Source organism: Oryctolagus cuniculus, chromosome 13 (genome assembly GCF_964237555.1).
Source record: "Oryctolagus cuniculus chromosome 13, mOryCun1.1, whole genome shotgun sequence".
NCBI classification, from domain to species: Eukaryota; Metazoa; Chordata; class Mammalia; order Lagomorpha; family Leporidae; genus Oryctolagus; species Oryctolagus cuniculus.
Window position 1 is genome coordinate 64,035,760 of NC_091444.1, and position 20,554 is coordinate 64,056,313.

The window sequence follows — 20,554 nt, forward strand, 5'->3', positions numbered from 1 at the left end:
ATGATTTGCCAATATGTAGTTAGCCAAAGTCTGTGAGAGCCCTCTGAAGTTCGGCTTCCCAAACAGCCAGTTTCTGTCCCTGTTGTTTCTTTTTTTATTCTTTGACAGGCAGAGTAGACAATGAGAAAGAGAGACAGAGAGAAAGGTCTTCCTTTTTCTGTTGGTTCACCCCTCAGTGGCCACTAAGGCCAGCGCGCTGCAGCCGGCACACTGCGCTGATCCGAAGCCAGAAGCCAGGTGCTTCTGGTCTTCCATGTGGATGCAGGACCCAAGCACGTGGGCCATCCTCCACTGCACTTCCGGGCCACAGCAGAGAGCTGGACTGGAAGAGGGGCAACCAGGACAGAATCCGGTGCCCCAACCGGGACTAGAACCCAGTGTGCCAGCGCCGCAGGCAGAAGATTAGCCTATTGAGCCACGGCGCTGGCCCCTGTTGTTTCTTATTCCAAATGACACAGCAAGAAAAGGCAAAGGAGGAATTAAGACACAGGAGTCTAACTTCAGAGTCTGTGTGTTTGACTGCTATACCACACTTCCCTATTAAACAGTGGATTTACAGTGGGCTATAATAGAGTATACACACGGAGAAAGGCATTTTAACTTTTTAAAAATAATAAATACCATTTACTTCTTCCAGTCGATTGAACTATAACCTGAAATCATTTAACTTTCCATCTGTGGTCACTTTCCTCTAGCCCCAAATAAGATCCAGTATCATTGTATAGTTATGGAATTGGCAACTCAATATGGAGATTGTTGCCCCAACACTGATGTCTTTTAATAGAAGAGTTTGAAATTAAGTCATGTTTATAGGGGTAAACTGAATTTCTAGAACTTAGGAATCATTTGCATGATAAAGAACTTCCTTACTCTCTTCTGTGCATGAATAGGCTTAAAATATGGTGATGACTATGATTGTTCACAATTCCAGAGTGACTACTTTGAGTGTTCTAAAATCCCAAATTAATTGTTAATGAGAATATTGCTCTTGAAAACTTATGTTGTTTGTAGAGAATGTGAATGTTCCATGGTGGGGAGGGAAACCTGTGTTTTGTATGCTGTCATCATTTCGGGGGTGGATAAGGAAAGCCAGCATCTGACGAAGTTGCGATGTATCTCCAATCTCCCCTCTGTTTTAGGTGTGCTGTACCTGAATGGATGCAGGATGCAAGGATCAAATAGAAGAGAAGCCAATGTGCTTTGATTAGCAGTCTCTATTCAGCAATTTCTATTTCTATACATTGTTACTTTTATTTTACCTTCCTTTCTAAGGGAAAACCCAATATTATCTCCGCTACACTGAAAAGAAGAGATACTGAGGCTGAAGATCTGAGAAGGTATTTGGGTGTCTCAGGAAGCCAGACCCGAGGGAGGCAGCACTTATAACAGCTTAGTAGTTTGGCCAGCGTCGGTGTCACAGGCACATTGACGGAGAGGAAAGAGGAGAAAACAACGGGGAGACGGTGATCTCTTTCTAGTGGGAGATTTACTGCACTGGGTGAGTCTGTTAATCTGTAAAGCTCCTTTCATCTCTATGGAGCCTGTGATTTCGTGTCCCCTGGAAAAGTCCTAAGCAAAACAGACACTTATTAATGGTATTGGACAGGCTAGGTTGTGTTACACTGCAGTAAATAAAAACAACCCTCAGATCTCAGTGGCTTCACAGCAACAGAAGTGTCTCGAGGTTCAGGAAGTCCGCTGTGGGCCGGGAGACCCTCCCGGGTGTCTGCTGTCAGTACTGTAACTTGGGCAATCAAGGCTGACCTTGTAGCGCTGAACCGCTGTGGGAGAGGTGCCAGAGGAGACGGCTGGAGGATTGGCCGCTGCCTCTGCTAGGTTTTGACCTGTCAGCGTCACACACCCACACAGCCCATATGACAGAATTATCCGCATCAGCCCCACCTAAGGCAAAGCGTGGCAACCAACACTGTGGTACTCATCAAAATGAGAATTATTTATCCAAAAAATGCACAGGTTCCAGTCCCTTCCTCTTAGGGTAAATGCAGGCAATCACATTCAGAGTGGAGTTTACATTATTATCGTTCATAAATGACAGCCCTGCTGTGAAGTTCCCAGAGAGAGCACTGTGTGGGTCCTGGTGTCCCTCATACCTGGCACAGTACCTGGCGTGCACAACTGAAAGAATGCACCCCGTGTTCTGCGTCCTTAATTTTGAGGCATTTCCTATTGCTGTTCTTTCCCAGCAGATTCCTGTCCCATCACCTCAAGAGAGCACTCCGCAGGCCTAGCATCCCTTCTCCTGGCTGCGATTCATCTCGGTGAGAACTGGAGGCTAAGATCTTACAGCTCTGTTGGAGGTTGGGAAGCAAGAGGAACCAAGTAAGGTGCATCTGTGTTGTGGGTATAACTGCTGCTATCTTGTGTCCCTCATCTGAATCTCTTTCCTAAGAAACAAATAAGCGATGGATGTTGCGTGGTAGACGCCCTGGCCAAATGTTTAGTCAATCCATGAGCATCCTCCGAGTCAAAAATGGCTGTGACCACCACCAACATTTATGGTCCTGGTGTTGTCCTAACAGAAATGGGCCTGTGTTCACCACATGTTGTCTCTCACCTAGTTCGCCTGGCTGATCACTGACATGCCCCTTGTGAGGAGGCTGGGCCCTTATGAAAAAAGAAAAAAAAATAAACAAACAAACAAAAAAGGAGCCTGGGCCCTGCAGCCATTGCCCAGATAATGGCCCTAACTTGCTATCTTGGCTTTGAATTTCTTAGAACACAGGCTCATGAATGAGCAAATGACCCTTGGCTGGATTCCTAAAAAAAAAAAAAGGAAAAGAAAAACTTGTTTTGCCTGCTGTATTGACACTTGACTGCAAAGTTGGTGATGATATATTATTAAGTAAATGTGAATTTAACAAAAATGTGTGGAACACATCTTAGGTCACTGTTACTCTTATGCTATGGTTTGAAACAACACCAGGATTTCTACTGACTGTTGTTTGGGTTTACATTTGAATGCAGGTACACCACACTACAGGACTCTTTTACATTTCTGAGTACAATCTTCTGCTGCAAGCCTGGGTTTTTCTCTTCTAGTCCTGGTGTCATACAACAAAACTGTGCATGTGTATGGTCATATTTTCATCTGTGTGCAGGCTGCCCCCTTGGGGTTTGAACATTCGTATTTGCTGATTTTTCCTGCCATATACATTTAAGTGCAAAGAGTCTCACTTAGATGTGGAAAGGCCTGGGGTGAAAGAGGGTGCAATTTTTCCATAACGAGATGAGAATATATGAAAAGGTAATAGGCAATTTTATGCAGACTATTTATAAACTACTGAAGGGGGTGGGGAAGCACACTCCATTCTTGTTATTAGAACAAGGACAACTAAATGAGAAGACTCTGTTCATTCAAGTTTAACTGATCTATATCAAAAGACTCAGTAGATAGAAATCGGTATTTCAAAAAGACAGCAGGCTAAATAAAAAATACCACACAACATTAATCCTAACTAGTCTTTTTTTCTTTCTGTCTGCAATTTCTTAGAGCACTAACGATAATAAAGGAATCTGAAAAATGATGATCCCACTGTTGAGTTATTTAATAATCTCATAATCTCATTCAGTCCAGTATTTTGACTTTGATTGGCCTCTTGTTTAAAAGTGTCTTCGATTACAGACCAGATTGTTCTTAACTGGATGTGATACACTTTTTGTATTTTCAAAAGAAAAACAACATAATCATATTTCATCATACTCTAGCCTCTTATTTACTAAGAAATGCGTTAATTATTTTAATGGCGTTAAATGAGTATCCAGACTGCTAGTTACGGTTTTCTAATTGTTAATAGTCCACCTGTACCTATTCAGTCTTTCTCTTTTTTTGAGTGTTCATATGTTCACAGGAATTCAGTCCAAATGGTTAGGTGTTGGATAAGTTACTTAATACAACGGCACATTATAAAGGTGCCCAGATGATTCCCTGCCTCCTAGAGGCAGGGGCTGAGACTGCACTTAGGTTAAGTTGAAGCATTTTACTCATCATCTCTGAGATCACTGGTGACTGAAAACAGGGATTTAGTGTTTTCCTATCAAGCTGGTGACCGAACTGTGGCAACTGCATTGAAATCCCCAAGTAACAGGGTTGGGTGTTTTGGCATAGCAGGTTGGGCCACTGCTTAGGCTATCTGCCTTCCATACTGGAGTGCCCGGCATTGAGTCCTGCCTCTGCTTCCAATCCAGCTTCCTGTTAATGCACCCCAGGAGGCAGAAGATGATGGCCCAGGTACATGGGTTCCTGGCCCCTGACTTGGGCACAGCCCAGTCACAACTGTTACGGCATTTGGGGAGTAAACCAGCAAATAGAAGATCTCTCTCTCTCTCTCTCTCCTCTCCCCAACTCCTCTCTCTCTGTCTCTCCCATTTCTCTGTCACTCTGCCTTTTAAGTAAATAGAGAGAGATCTCAAAAAAGCAAGCAAGCAAGCACCAAGTTACAAAGCCTTTTGTTTAACTGCAAAGGAAAATCAGTCAGGGTCTCTTGGTCTGTGGTGAGCAATAGACTGAACAGGGAGGGATTTGAAGACACTCTCTCCTCATCCCTACTTTTAGAGATTCAGGTTCACGAGGTCTAAGGTGGAGCCCTGGCAGCAGTATTGGGGAAAGCCCCACGTGATTCTGATGGGCATTAAAGTTGTGGATTAGTAACCTAGGCCAGTGGTCAAATCTCCAAGTCTAGACACATGGAGGAAGATTTGGAGAAACAAAAGGGACTAATCCAGTTCTGGCTCCACACCAGAGAGCACGAGAAGGCTGACGAATTCCCGAAGGTTTTGCTACAGCTCAGAGACGCACTCAGGCAACTAAGAAAGGCCTCTTCCCTCCTGAAGCCACCGCGCTCTGGCAGCCGCTTGGCAATCTCGCGGTAGATGAGAGTGGAGTAGTCCCACCATTCTGCGTCTGGAGCCTTATTCTCTCTGACTCTAGGGCTGCTGGATCTCCCTTCATCCAGGTGGGCTTTCATCCCTGCAGAACCAGGCAGCTGTGGCGCCTTCTTAGAGCTCCAGGAGGTGGCCACCCTGACGATCTAGTCCCCCTATTTGCTGTCTGCTTCTCGCAGCCTACTGGGGTCCTGGATATTCATGCTGACCACTGCAAACCGAGTTGGGTGCTTGCTATATGCCAGGCATGTGAGAGATGTGGTCTTTCACTAGTTCTAAACCCAAAAATCAAAAAATGGGGCTTCCTCAAAACACACAGAAATCAGTTGATACTTTTTTCTTTCTTGCTTGCTTTTGTCCTGAATCTGAAGATCTTTTGATTCTTAACTGAAAATTATTCCTGGTTTCACAAAAAGCATTTTTGTATAATTTCTTTTTACTGTACATAAACATCAATACCTCAAATTTCTTTAGTTAACACAAAAATTATTTAATTAACTTCTTGTATTTCCAATAAATTGGGCAAAGCATGATAACTTCCTTTATATTTATTTAGGAAGTAGACAAATTCCTAAAAAGTTATCTTCTATCTATTATGGGCCTCAAACTTCTGGAAAAGAGCCAAACTTCAAAGAAACTGTCAAAGGAAATAACAGTTAACAGTAGCAGAATTTTCTGGATAATTCTGAATATAGAAATTTTAAAATTTTTAATAAAAATACAGGAAAAAAGATTTCATGATGAAATGTGATGAACAATAACGGGTCTCATGATGCAGGCCACAAACTTGTTACTAAGCTAATAAAGAATCTTGGACTTTCTTCTTCTTGGAGCTATTTTTTTTTTAATTCCAATCATGTTTCCTCAAATAGATTGTCTTTGGTAATTGACCAAAATGTGAGGGAAACATTGATTCAATAAAAACATCATCATTGATTTTCAGAGGAAAATAGAAATCTATCCATCCATCTATCGTTATACCAGTCTGTCCGTCTGTCTGCCTGTCTGTTTTGGCATGTCTAACCCTCATTAAAAATACCCTGACGCAGAAGTAGCAGGCAGCTCATAATCACAATTGACTATAAAATGCACAATAGTAGTATTAGAGAAAATGGAAAAACTCTATTTGCCTCAGAGATGCATTGTTGTCAGCAATATACTCTCAGCCCACCTCTTAAAAGCATTTTTAACAATATAAAGCCCCATAGGAGCTTCTCTTAATGTCCTCTATGGATGTTTAAAAAAATTACCCGTCATCATGGAGAAAGAACATGAACAGGAGACAGAGCAGCAGGAGGAATCAAGAGCAGAGTAATTGACCAGAGGTGGTGATTGAAGACGTAGCTTTTGAGGGAGTTCATCTTCCATTATTAGAAACGTTTGAGTCTTAGGTGTTCCAACATCAAGATGATTTAGGTTAAACTATTTCACTACATATTGAGCTGCATATATGTGGTCCTTGTTAAGTGGCCCTCTAGAAAAGTTAAAAACTGGAGTATTGCAAACTCTATTTAAGTGCTTGTGTATTGGGTAGTAAGAGAAAACTAGTGCTCTTGTTTCTTCATTATGGGAACACAGCAAAACTGATTTTCCCAGGCTCTCTTGTAGTTAGTTGGGGCCCTAAGACTGAGTTCTGGCCAAAGGAATGTTGGCAGAAGTGTCAAACGCCACTCTAGGCCCGGACCACTTAACGTCTCCCATGTATGATGCACTCTGTTCTGTGAGGACTTGGGAGTCCATAAGCAGAACATGATCCAAGTCTCTGATGGCCAGGATAGAAAAGGCCTTGGTCCCTGAATAACTGCATGGAACAGAGGCTCACATCCTGCCCCACCCTAACCAGCCCACATTAGGCTATTACGTTGGAAATAAACCTTTGTTTACTAAGTGACTGAGTATGGGGTTGATGAACTTTTATGAACAACTAACATGACTTACCCTAATATTTTTTCATGTATTAAGTATGTGTTTTTTAAATACATTAGAATATCCTGTTTAAATATACCCTTTGTTACAGTGCTATACTTACGTAATAACAGTGAGCCTTGGTAAGTGTGGTAAATATTCTACTTTCCCTTGCCCTTTAGAAGACATACATAAGGGCATAGATAAAGCATCAGTTAGAATTACATTCAGCTGCGGGGCAGGCGTAGTAGGTTAAGCATCCGTCTGTGGCAGCAGCATCCCATATGGGCTCCAGTTCGAGTCCTGGCTGCTTCATTTCTTTTCCAGCTCCCTGCTGATGGCCTGGGAAAGCAAGTGCTTGGGCCCCTGCACCCCGTGGGAGACCCAGAAGAAGCTCTAGGTATCTGGCTCGGATTGGCCCTGCTCGGATGAATTCTCCATTTGGAGAATGAGCCAGTGGATGGAAGACCTCTCTCCCTCACTTCCGTAACTGTGCCTCTCAAGTAAATAAAGAAATCTTTAAAAAAAAAAAAAAAGTTGCATTTAGCTGCAGGTGAAAAAACTACAAATAACAAAATTCTAAACAAGATAGACATGACTTACTTCTTTTTAAAAATGAACTACTACTTTTATTTTAAAATTTCAGAAAGTACAAAGAAAACCCCAAATCATCCATATTCCCATCACCTGGAAAACAAAAAAGGTAAAAGCACATATTTATATTTAAAAAAAAAAAAAGATTCATTTATTTGAAAGGCAGAGTGACAGAGAGAAAGAGAGAGGGAGAGAAAGAGCTTCCATCTGCTGGTTCACTCCCCAGATGGTGGCAACAGCCAGGGCTGGGCCAGGCTGAAGCCAGGAGCCAGCAATTCCATCATGGTCTCCCATATCAGACCATCTTCTGCTGCTTCCCAGGCACACTAATTAGCAAGAAGCTGGACTGGGTAGCCAGGACTCGGACTGGCGCTCTAACATGGGATGCTGGTGTCGCAAGGGGTGGCTTAACCCACTGAGCCACACATGGGCCCATATTTGCCCTTTTTTTTTTTTTTTTTGACAGGTAGAGTTATAGACAGTGAGAGAGAGAGACAGAGAAAGGTCTTCCTTCCATTGGTTCACTCCCCAAATGGCCACTACGGCTGGCGCTGTGCAGATCCAAAGCCAGGAGCCAGGTGCTTCTTCCTGGTCTCCCATGCAGGTGCAGGCGCCCAAAGCACTTGGGCCAGCCTCCACTGTCCTCCCAGGCCACAGAAAGCTGGACTGGAAGAGGAGGAACTGGGACTAGAACCCGGCACCCGTATGGGATGCCGACGCCGCAGGTGGAGGATTAGCCAAGTGAGCCACGGCATCAGCCCCATGATTTTTTTTTTTTTAAGATTTATTTATTTATTAGAAAGGCAGAGTTACACAGAAAGAGAGGGAGAGGCAGAGAAAGAGAGAGAGAGAAAGAGAAAGAGAGAGGTCTTCCATCCACTGGTTTACTCCCCAGTTGGCTGCAACTGCCAGAGCTGTGCTGATCAGGAGCCAGGAGCTTCTTTCAGGTCTCCCACACAGGTGCAGGGGCTCAAGGGTTTGGGCCATCTTCTACTGCTTTCCTAGGCCATAGCAGAGAGCTGGATCGGAAGAGGAGCAGCCAGGACTTGAACTGGTGTCCATATGGGATGCAGGCATGACAGGCAATGGTTTACCTGCTAAGCCACAGCACCAGCCCCCATATTTGCTTTTTAAAAGATTTATTTGAGGGGCTCTGACACCGGCATCCCATTTGAGTGCTGGTTCAAGTCCTGGCCGCTCCACTTCTGACCCAGCTCCCTGCTAATGGCCTGGGACAGCAGCAGAGGATGGCCCAAGTCCTTGGACCCCTTCCCTACATATGGAAGACCCATATCAGGTTCCTGGCTGCTGACTTCCACATGGGACCAGCTCTGACCATTGCAGCCATTTGGCGAGTGAACAAGCAGATTGGAAGCTCATTCTCTCTTTATCTCCCCATCTTTCTATATAGCTCTACCTTTCAAATAAATAAATCTTTTTTTAAATTTATTTGCAAATTATTTTTATCTTTAAATAGACTGTTGTATATTTAATGTATACAATGTGATTTTTCATACACACTACCTAGTGAGCTGATTACTATCGTCAAGCTAATTTGTTACTCCACCTCTTCACATAGTTATAATTTTTCCCCTGATATAGTGACAACACATAAGATCCACTCTTTTTAGCAAATGTCAAGTATGCACACAAGTTTATTTTTTTCTTTGAAATTTCAAGAGGTAGAGAAAGAAACAGACAGACATAGAGAGCTCCCAACCATTGTTTTGTTCCCTACACATCCATTAATGGTCAGGGCTAGAGCTGAGCCAGGAAACCTAGTCCACGTGTCTTTTGTGGGTGACAGGAACCCCAAAACTTGAGCCATCACTGCTGCCTCCCAAGATCTACATTAACAAGAAGCTAGAATCCGAGGCGGTTATTGAACCCAGGTACTCCTTTTTTTTTTTTTTTTTTTTTTGACAGGCAGAGTGGACAGTGAGAGAGAGAGACAGAGAGAAAGGTCTTCCTTTGCCGTTGGTTCACCCTCTAATGGCCACTACAGCCAGCGCACTGCGCTGATCCGATGGCAGGAGCCAGGTACTTCTCCTGCTCTCCCATGGGGTGCAGGGCCCAAGGACTTGGGCCATCCTCCACTGCACTCCCTGGCCACAGCAGAGAGCTGGCCTGGAAGAGGGGCAACCGGGACAGAATCCAGCGCCCTGACTGGGACTAGAACCCGGTGTGCCGGCGCCACAAGGCGGAGGATTAGCCTAGTGAGCCGTGGTGCCGGCCTACCCAGGTACTCTTACATGAGTTGCAGGCACCTTTACCACTAGGCCAGCTGCATACCTCTACAGTACACTATTGGTAAAACTTAGTGTCCATGTTGCACATTAGATCTGTGGAATGCAGTCTTCCTTCACAACTGCACCTTTGTGCCCTTGACTTACATCTTATTCCCTCATCCCCAACGACCATTATACTCTCTGCTTCTATGAATTTGACTTTTTAAAATTCCACGTGTAAGTGACATCATGCAGTATTTGTCTTTCTGTGTCTAGCTTACTTCACCTAACACTCTGTCCTCCTGGTCTTTCCATGTCACAAATGACAGGCTGTCTTCCTTTTTTAAGGCTGAATAGTATTCTACCCTAATATTTATATACTGCATTTTCTTTATCTATCTGTTGTCAGTCCCTTAGGTTGATTATGTATCTTGACTTTTGTGAATAACACTGCTGTGAACATGGGAGTTCAGGTGTCTCTTCAACATGCTGATTTAATTTATTTTGAATATATATACCCGGAAGTGGGATTGCTGTATTACATGGTAGTGCTATTTTTAATTTTTTTAGAAATCTCTAATACCATTTTTGATCATGGCTAGTCCTAGTGACATCCACCAACATGATTTATTTCTTATGGAAACAGAGTTGGCAAGTCCTGAGCTACTACTTTAGGAAGTTGTTGAACTCAGAAACTTCCCCCAAGTTCTCTCTCTCCTATAGTGTGACTCTTATCCTGTGGTCCATTACATCAGTCAGCCCAAGCACTAGCCATCATACCCAAATTCCAGACAGCAGAAAGTGATAGGTAAGAGAGGGAATAAGGGGAAATCAATTATCTTTAAAAAAAAATTGTTTGAGGGGCAGTGTTACAGACAGAGAGAGGGAGAGATAGAGAGGTCTTCCATCCACTGGTTCACTCCCCAAATGGATGCAGTGCCTGGAGCTGGGCCAATCAGAAGCCAGGAGCCATGAGCTTCTTCCAGGTCTCCCATGTGGGTGCAGGGGCCCAAGGACCCGGGCCATCTTCCACTGCTTTTCCAGGCCATTAGCAGGGAGCTGGATCGGAAGTGGAGCAGCCAGGACTTGAACCGGTGCCCATATGGTATGCCAGTGCCTCAGCTATCTTTGAAGGTGGCTTCTTGTAAATGGCACAAAACAGTTCCACTTAAATGTCATTGTCCAGAACTCATCCCATGGGTAGATCTAGCTGCAAAGGAAACTGGGAAATGTAATTTTTATTTTGGGTGGTTACGTAGTTAGTAAAAACTGAGAGCTTTATCATTAAAGAAGGCAGGAAGGACAGCTGTTGGGGTCGACGACCAGGGGACTACGACAGTTAGGAAGAGTAAGTTCCTTACTGTGGAAGAGAAACTGGCTGCAATTAGACTTAAAGCTGTATGCATGGATACACTGTTTTCTTTCTTTTTAAAAATGTGTATTATAGGGAGCTCACCATTTTTACCCTAGTCCTAGCCCATCAGAGTTCCACTGTAGTTTGTGAATCAACTACTCTCCAGAGTTTTGGGCATAAGTGAACTGCATCAGACAACAAAGGAAGGGTAAGGATATTTTACATTTTGTGAAGCAGTCTGCATGGAAATAAGTAATTACATGTACATGAGTATAAATAACAGGCTCGGAAAGTGTTTCAGTATAAGCAGGGCTGGAATCGCGATCTCTGTGTTGACTTAGGGGTGGATCATCTCTGTTCCGAGTCTGATTGTCAGTGCTTGTGATGGTGCAAACGGTAAGAACTTGCCACACCTTCCACCACCATATAGAATTATGGAGAGATTCTGATAGGATTAAATATAAAATAGATAACTTTTAAAATCAGACACCCTTATCATTGTCGCATTCTGGGTATTCTACTTTATAGGCATTTCGTATTAGATTTTCTCACTATTTCCAGTGACACCAATGAAAACTTCTCTTCTCCAGAATCTGATCATCTATTATTTGTTTCTATTTTTAAAGAGATTTATTGATTTATATATTTGAAAGGCAGAGTTATGGAGAGAGAGAGGGAGAGGAGAGAGAAAGAGAAACAGAGAAAGAGAAGAGAGATATATCTTCTATTGCTGGTCTACTCTCTTCCCCCTCCCCCCAAACTGCAACTCCATCCGGGTCTCCCATATGGGCTGCAGAGACTCAAGCACTTGAGCCATCGTCTGCTGCCTTCCCAGGTGCATTAGCAGGGAGCTGGATTGGAAGTGGAGCAGCTGGGACTCAAACCAGCACTCATATGGGATGCCAGCCTCATAGGAGGCAACTTAACCCATTTTTGCCACACTGCTGGCCCATATTATTTGGTTTTTAAATTATAGCGATGCTTCTTCATCATCGCTCACCCATCCAAGTCCATCCCAACACTGTATCTGCTCATGGGACCCCCTAATCAAACAGGAGAAGAAGTGCTTCATACCAAAGATTTGGTGTCCCAAGTGTCCTCAGGAATCAGGTGTTGGGAATATCCAAAATTAACATCAGGAAATTAGGGCTAATTAAGCATGTGCGCAGCACCATCTAAATGCTTTAGACATGTAAAGCAGTCTCTTTTAATTCTCCCACTAACCCCATAATCAGGGTCCATGCCACGATTATTATCCTGTTTTTGTGAAAGTGGAAAGTAAGGCTTGGGTATGCTGTTGTGACTTGGGTAAGTTACATAGCTAGGACAGCCTGATATCAAATGCAAATGCAGACGGTCTGCCCCCAAAGCCCATGCTTTTGATCATCATGCCTTGATGCCTCTGTTGCTGCCCCTTGTGACATCCATGATCCCTTTAGAGCCTTGTCAACAGGTGCATCTGTGGCGCAAATGCCCTGTGCAGAACACTCTGCTCAAAGACACAGCCTTCCCTGGGAAAGCTCACAGTCTCATTAGGAAACTAGTGTCAACATAGAAAACGGCGTGAGTGCCACCTCCCCTACCCTCCAGAACACAGCAAGCCCCAGGTTGATGGGCTCCAGGCATTGCAGAAGGCTCGGGAAGCAGGGGGTGCGGCTCTGTGGCTGCCTTGCCTCAGGATGACAGACGGACTGGCTGGAGGCAAAGCTTCTGGGGAGGTTTTTCTCCAGGCGAATCTTGTCTTGCCATGAATTAACCACCAACGGCTTTCATACGCACTCACTCCTTTCTCCCCCACCTCAAGTCATTTATTTGCAATCACGTTCGCATATTCTGGGCACTGCAGTTGGTTCAGTTAACAAGGAAGAAGGAAACTGATAAAGATATTGTTAATGGATCTCTTTGTGCATAAAAAGAACTCCCACATGCTGTCCTGAATTCCCCTCTTCCTCTTTCTCAAAGTTTTACTTTTTCTTGGAATGTCTGTGTGCGCCATATGACAGTGATTTTCTGTGGTAATTGCTTTATTCTTCAATAAGAACCTTTACAATAGCGAACTCCTACAATTCTTCTGTGTAAATTAGGGCTGTTCCAAGGCAAAAATCGAAAGTTGCACATCGTCATTTTTGACAATTAAAAAAAAATTCCCCTTGAATGTGAGTAAAATTTTTGACTGGTGCCAAAAAAAGAAAACATTTGAAAAAAGTAGCTCTTTTTTTTTATTATTCATGTAGAGTTTCATGCGCTTGGGTTTACGATACGGGATCTCAGAAAGGAAGATCATTAATTCATTCCAACATGGTTTACGCAGAGAAGTGTTCATTCTGTCTCATGCAGAAGTCGGGCAGCATTCTATGTCAATGCGATTTTGAATTCAAGTGCTTTCAGGCCGACTCCAGTGCTCATAAGCAGGCTGGAGATGCAGGGGAGAGGGTGGCTCTGTCCCCAGGCAGCAGAAGCCACATACCTTCTCTGAGGGGCCCCAGAAGAAAGGGTTCCTGGTAGCAGTAGCTTTATTTTGCTCACTTGCAATAGCAACAACAAAATGATGCCACAGACGAAAACTGTCATGTCCCACCCACTCCATCTGTCCTGTGCTGTGCACCCACAGCTCCCCTCATTCTACAAATTAATCTTTCACACATTTTTTAACAAAAAAAGTGTTAATGTTATAAGAGAAAAAAAAAAAAACAAGGAAAACAGAAAGGGCTGTGTAGGAAATAAATTAAATTTAAATTTGATGGCAGTTATGACTTTTTTTATTGACTATAAGAGCAAACAGTCAGATCAAATTGGTGCCACTGGCATATAATTAAAACTACAGGGCAGCCTTAATGATCTCTGACAATGATCGCGTGCATTTTTTTTAAATATAGCATGCACATTTTGTCCAATTGGAGCTCTTTTTTCCTGTTGCTTTTGTCCTCTTTCTGAGTGGATATTATTCATGAACTGAGTCTTTATTATCTGTTTGGCCATCTGCATAGCATTGGCCATAGTCCCCTGTATTGTAATTTTGAGTGAAAATAAGGACTATTGGAGATTGCAACCCTAAAAATAATAATAATAGGCTTGACGAACTCACAAGCAAAAAGTGTAAAGAGAAACATTTGGGATGGAGGTGAGGTCTGGAGGCGCATTGCATGGAGGATGGGGAAAAACATGAATCATTCCATTCGGTCATTTGGGCTAATAGAATGTGGATATTCACTCTGACCACACCAATGCCCACTTGCCTTGGTAACAGGCAGTTCTGAAAGTGATTCCTGTTTGTGCTAGAATGTCTTTGAAAGCAAAAAATGATCTTTGTTTCCTTACTTGGCTCTCTTGCTTCAAAAGTCTCTCAGTGTCGTGCCATCCCCAAAAACTAGCAGGGGCTCCTTTGGCTACCAAGATTTTATACATTGAATATTCATGTTTGCAAAGCACTAGATCTTGTTTTTAATTTAGTGAATGGAATTTTCTTTTTTAAGTTAAAATATTACAATATATCATTTCCAATCTGAAAAATTGTGTATTAGGGAAATAAATGAACCCATTGAAAGCTTACATAATATTCTTTCTAAACCGTTGCCTAATTTTATTTGGTTCTCTCCATTCTCCTCTCCCCTACCTAAAACATTTTTTAAACTTTTCCTTCTTTGTGAAACTATCTGCATCAGATTGGTTTACCCTTTTTCCCCTTTCCTCTTGACCAAAGGCTATCAAATCAGCAGATTAAAAGATGAAGGTAGTCCTGAAAAGAAATAGACAAGGCTGTAAGATATTTGTGACAATGACATTCTTGTTTCAAATGAAAATGGGTAATATTCTATTTTAATATTCCTTTTTTGCTTGTAGTTGATTCTTATTAAAATTGAGGAATGTGTAATTAAAGCTAGCATGAGAGAGAGAGAGACTGTCCCTCTCTCACACACACTCTCTTGCAAACCCTTTGGGCTTATTACCAAAACAAGATGAATTCTGTCAATTATCTCATTATTTAGAAAATGAGATATTTACTTGCATTTAATAGTCATCTAAAATAATTTTCCTTTTGTATGTGTCTTTCTCTCCAAATTGGTTCATCTATATATATAATAACAACCTAAATGGCATAAAATTTTCAAATTTGGAAAGTTCAAGATAATCACATTGGTGTCCATATTAATTTACCTAAAAATAATGAAGGAGTTCTAAAATCAAGAGAGATAACCCAGTTTCAAAAATAGCCACTTGTGTACTTGCACGTGGTGGGTAAAATTTGGGCCATGTGTTTTTATTTATTTTCATGCCTACTTAACATGTCTGGAGAGGATATGCTGGTCATTTAAAAATGACTGAGTTACTTTGTTGCTTTTATTTTTTTTTTAAGATAATAGCCCAGAAACATTAAACATTTCTAACTGATTACATGACATATGATTTTAATTAACATTACAAAACATGTTTATACATTAATATATGTTACCTCTGTGAGATCTGCTGACAAATCAGAATGTTATTTTACACACCTGTTTTAAGCCTTATGGTCCCATTTTCATGAAATCCACGTAATAATCCTTGGTGTTTTTAAACCTTATCCAGATGTGCATATAATAACGTGGCACAGATTTCTCTTTAACTATATTCCTGATTTGATGCTTCACAACAAATAAACAAAAATCCCTATCCCTCAATGGCCAAATACATTCACAATTGGGAGTCAAAGTTTTTACTCTGATATAGCATTATAATAAAGCAATTTAAAAATCAGCAATATGATATAATAAAAACACTTTGACTTATATAAAAGGCTCTACGTTTATGTGAAAGATATGTCTGAGATTATCAGACCCAGCCCCTCTTCTCTGCCTTTGGGCCAATATCACGGGCTCAGTCCTGCTTTTGTACTGCCCTCCAGTCCCATAAAATATATTATCTTGTACTAAACACCATGTGAATGTGAAGCATTAGCTCTTCACCATGGCTTACAATTGCTCTGAGTCTAACTAGAAATTCCAAGGCGGAATAATGAACAGGGCCTCTCGCTCTACTCCCTGTCCTTCTGCAGGAGTTTTCAAGTTGTTGACAACAGCAGGACTGGAGGAATGCAGTACTCATGTGCTTAGGTAAGTATGCTCATTCTTGGATATTTCTGTAGCTGTTTTTAAATGTCACAGATTGATCATCCTAGAAACAGTGTAGGAATAAAGGACCTCAATCAAATTCCTGACCAGATCCCTCCTTATGGCTGTGAGAGTTTAATTTTCATTTAAACAACAATAAATATAGGCATAAGAGTTTGAGATGAATTATGTAAGCCCTTTAGCCATAACTGTTACATTCTGCCACCAAATGAGCTGCTGTTCTCACTTTGTTTTATGGGCTCTGCGTAGCTTGTGTTATTATATCTGCCAAATAAAACCCAGCAAACCATGCAAATGAAAATATAATCTTTTATTTCTCATAGTCACAGGATGCACCCAGATACAGTTTTATCGATTCCTCTGCACCAGATTTACTGCTACTGGGACCCTACTGTTTTAACAGGATCCACACACAGGGAAAGCATCTCTTGCTTGCAGACATCTGTATTTATAGCCACCAGCGGTGGATGTCTTTAGTTGAAGCTGCACTTGAAAAGTCAGGAATAATTTCTTTCATTATCTTTTTAGCTTGTCTGTGTGGTTCAAGGATAAAGATCTGATAGACTGTGTGTTTTTCAAAGCACGGCAGATTCCAATATGTTCAACAATAGAATACTCTGGCTGGCCTCCTGATGCAGCCGTTTCAGCATTCCCTATGAGTGCTAGTTTGAGTCCTGGCTGCTCCACTTCAAATCCAGCTCCATGCTGATGTACCTGGGAAAGCAGTGGAAGATAGGGCAAGTGCTGGGACCCCTGCTAGCCACGTGGGAAACCTGGATGGAGTTTCTAGCTCCTGGCTCCTGGCTTTGACCTGGCCCAGCCCCAGCCCCAGTTCACTTGGGGAGTGAACCAGCAGTTGGAAGATCTCTCATTTCTCTATGTCTCTCTCTCTCTCTCCCCTCCCCTTTCTCTCTGTAACTCTGCCTTTCAAATAAAATAAATAACCTGGAAAAAAAAAAAGCCAACAGAATTCTCTTTTAGTTTCAAAGGGGCCTAACATCTGAGGAACAATGACTTAGTGCACTGAAAACAAATTGGCTTTGCAACTCACCTTAATCTGGTGCCTTAGACAAGTGACTAAACCTTCTCTTCCAACCTTCTCCAAGTAACAAAAACAACACATCTTAAGCCTGTGAGAAGTGTTTTGTCATCTCTAACATGCCTTAAAGATGAAACACTCTTTACATATGATTCTCCCAGGAGTAAAGTTTCATCATGCCTACAGGAGCACTCCCTTTGCTGGGTCAGAGCACTCTTTTTTTGGTTGTCTTCATAGTAGCTCTGTTGCTCACTTTGAGGGGAAGTGGAAGATATAAAGCACTGCTTAGTCCCTCCAGTCTCTGGAGAGATGCAAAGGCACAAGTTAGCTCCTTCCTTCCTCCCCACACCCACCCCCCGCCCTCTTCTCATATTTTTTGAATGTTTATTCTGCCAAGCACCTTTTTAGGCACTAAGGATACAGGCACTAATATCATACAAAAAGTCCTCATTCCAAGGGAGTTTGTATTGCACCCCATAAGATAGGAAACAAAATGTGGAGTCAGTATCTTAGGTCACGGGAATGTTCCTGGTTCACGTTATCAAAGTAATTTTTTTTTTTTTGACAGGCAGAATGGATAGTGAGAGAGACAGAGAGAAAGGTCTTCCTTTGCTGTTGGTTCACCCTCCAATGGCCGCTGTGGCCTGCACACCACGCTGATCCGATGGCAGGAGCCAGGTGCTTATTCTGGTCTCTCATGGGATGCAGGGCCCAAACACTTGGGCCATCCTCCACTGCACTCCCTGGCCACAGCAGAGAGCTGGCCTGGAAGAGGAGCAACCGGGACAGAATCTGGCGCCCCGGCAGGGACTAGAACCCGGTGTGCCGGCGCCACTAGGTGGAGGATTAGCCTATTGAGCCGCGGCGCCGGCCATCAAAGTAATTTAACTCTTGTTTCTTTCCAATGCCAATTCACGCATTTGGTACCAGCCAGATCCATGTGTCAGTGCTAGGCCCTGTGTATGTCAGGGTTCAGTGACTGTTGAATGAATGAATGAATGAATGAATAGATGATGATTAGTTGGTTTAAACAAATTGTTCATATTCCTCATTGAAAAGTCTACACAACCCCACATTTTCCCAATAAGGTCAATCTAAAATAATCTAATGAGCATTCTATGAAACTGACTCTATGTTAAGAAACTAGTTTGTCACAAGGTCTCAAGAGAAAAACAAACAAACTCATGACCTAAACAAGGGCATGGACATGTAGTTGCTGTGTCTGTGTCTGGGAAGAGTGAAATACCAGGTATATCCTAGCCCTCTACTTTTGGGCTAAGAGGATACTTCAAACAGTTCGTGGAAACATCGAATTACAAGATGCTTATTTAGTGTAAAAGAAATTTAAGAGTATTTCATAGAGCATTATTTAAGGACAGTTAGGAAGGCATAGTTTGACCAAAGATGGGGGCACAGATCTGCAGAGCCAGGAAGGAGGGCTGACCTCTCTCTGCTTTGCGTACCTGGCTACTGAGGTCACTTTTTCAACCACCCTCCCCACCAGAAAATGCTTGCGCTTGGGATCTTTGCTGCTCTTTAATTCTCCATGGAGTCACATCTTCCCACGGTTCTTTAAAAAGCTCTCCCTCTCCTCTGTGAGACTCTTGTCCCCTGTATTGCTCTTCTCTGTCACTCTGTTTAAATGCTCTGCTGTGGATGTGTCTTCGCTACGCCATTTCTCATTGCTGTTGTGTCTTAGCACGCCTCTGTGCCCGCAAGAGTTGTTAAGGCGTGGGTTGGAAAGGTAGACCTGTTATCAGTTAGTTGTTTCTCTGCCCCACCAACCCCACCCCGCCTCTGACATTTGACCCTCATCCCTGAAAAGCCTCAGTTTTGTAAACAACTTCAGGGCAATGGGTTTCCAAACACTTGCCTGTACATTAACATCCACAGACAGGGAACAAAGAGAGCGTTAAGTCCCCTAAGAGGAATTTGAAATCTGTTTGCTCTGAGTTCGCATTCAAGAACCACTTTCCCTATTGTCTCCCATAAAGCCATTACTGCAGCTTCAGTTTAAAATGCTTATTTTTACTGAGTTTAATTTAGATACACATTTGCATTGTAAAATGGATACTTTAAAAATAATCATTTTAGTCTTAAGCATAAATGCTAGTTCTTTGTAAGAGAAGTAACTTCCTGAGTTGCATGTTATCGCTAAGGACAAAGTAAATTTCTGGAGTGAGATTTAACCTTATGTCTGCTCTTACTACCGGGAATAGTTTGAACTTGGTATGTACTGAGATTTTGTGTTAAATTTATACAATCTCTTTATAACCAAAGATTTTTATTAAGACACTTTTATGTTATTAACAATGGTTAGAACTGGTATGAATTTATTAAACACCAACAATATGAAATCTCACCTTTGTCCAGTGGGTTCCCAGTGACATTTACACATAGTGAAGTCATAAATATAATGGAGAATGATATTTCATGTATTGTTGGCATCCAGCACACGATGGAAATTCTACAAGCCCTGTGATAATGTGGTTCTGTTTCTCTAATGTATTATACGTTCTCAGTAAATAACTTCTGGATGCACCATTTTTCCTTCTGCTGGTTTAAAGTCCAAGCAGGTGTTGCATTCAAGAGTGGAGCAAGCACAGAAGGAAGGGAAAATTCTCTCCCTGTTTTGGAATGCACGCAGAGAGGCAAGGTGTCTATCATTTGGTCAGAAGCACAGCACCTAACACAGTAGGTGTGCAAGGTCAGTACCCACTGGGAATCACTCTTGTTCTCTTCATCTTTTCTAAGTTCATGTCCACCCTGAATTTCTACAAAATCCAATTTAAGCACTTGATATAATTAAGAATATTAACATTTAAGGAGTTAGAAGCTTTATTCTTTCATCTGCAACAAAACAAACCACTTCCATTTACTATATATAATTTTAGAACAACCATTACCCCTTAAAGACATGATTGAGAAAAAAGGAGCATGAAAGTCACAGGTTCATATTAAATCTTTCTTTAACGGAGGCTACTCATCTGAAAAAGTAATAGGTTTAGATTAAGTTAAAAGAAAAAAACACAGATAAAATGAAAGTACCTTTTAATGATCCAAATTAATGCAACCTCCAACACAACAGACAAATTCCAACATCTGGTTCGGGAGGTATTTGTGACTTGCAGGGATGGTAGACTTATCTATATAAATTTGATTTGTTAGGATGACATTTCAGTGATTTTTAACTGATTGAACTCTCAGAAACGGATGGCAGGAAGGCATCCGGTGCAGCAAGGGAGACAGTCAGCCTGGGGTTGAAAAGGTGCCTGAGATGACGCACACAGTGAATGATGAATATATTCAAAGCACAAGGCTAACTTTTATGAAAAGCATTTTTGTATGCATGTTTTTACTTCCATGTGCTGTAAGGTATAATGCATTTTATAGTGGGGGCAGCGGCAGAGAGAAGCTAAGAGAA

General features: G+C 42.1%; 1 long non-coding RNA gene across 1 annotated transcript; it reads left to right on the forward strand.

The window, feature by feature from the left end:
- Nucleotides 1–827: 827 nt before the first annotated feature.
- LOC138844988 (uncharacterized) lies at nt 828–19,828 on the forward strand. The gene is made up of 4 exons (XR_011381543.1): nt 828–1,498; nt 2,208–2,340; nt 16,016–16,073; nt 19,698–19,828. It is a non-coding gene; the product is annotated as an uncharacterized lncRNA (long non-coding RNA).
- The last annotated feature ends 726 nt before the right edge of the window (nt 19,829–20,554 follow it).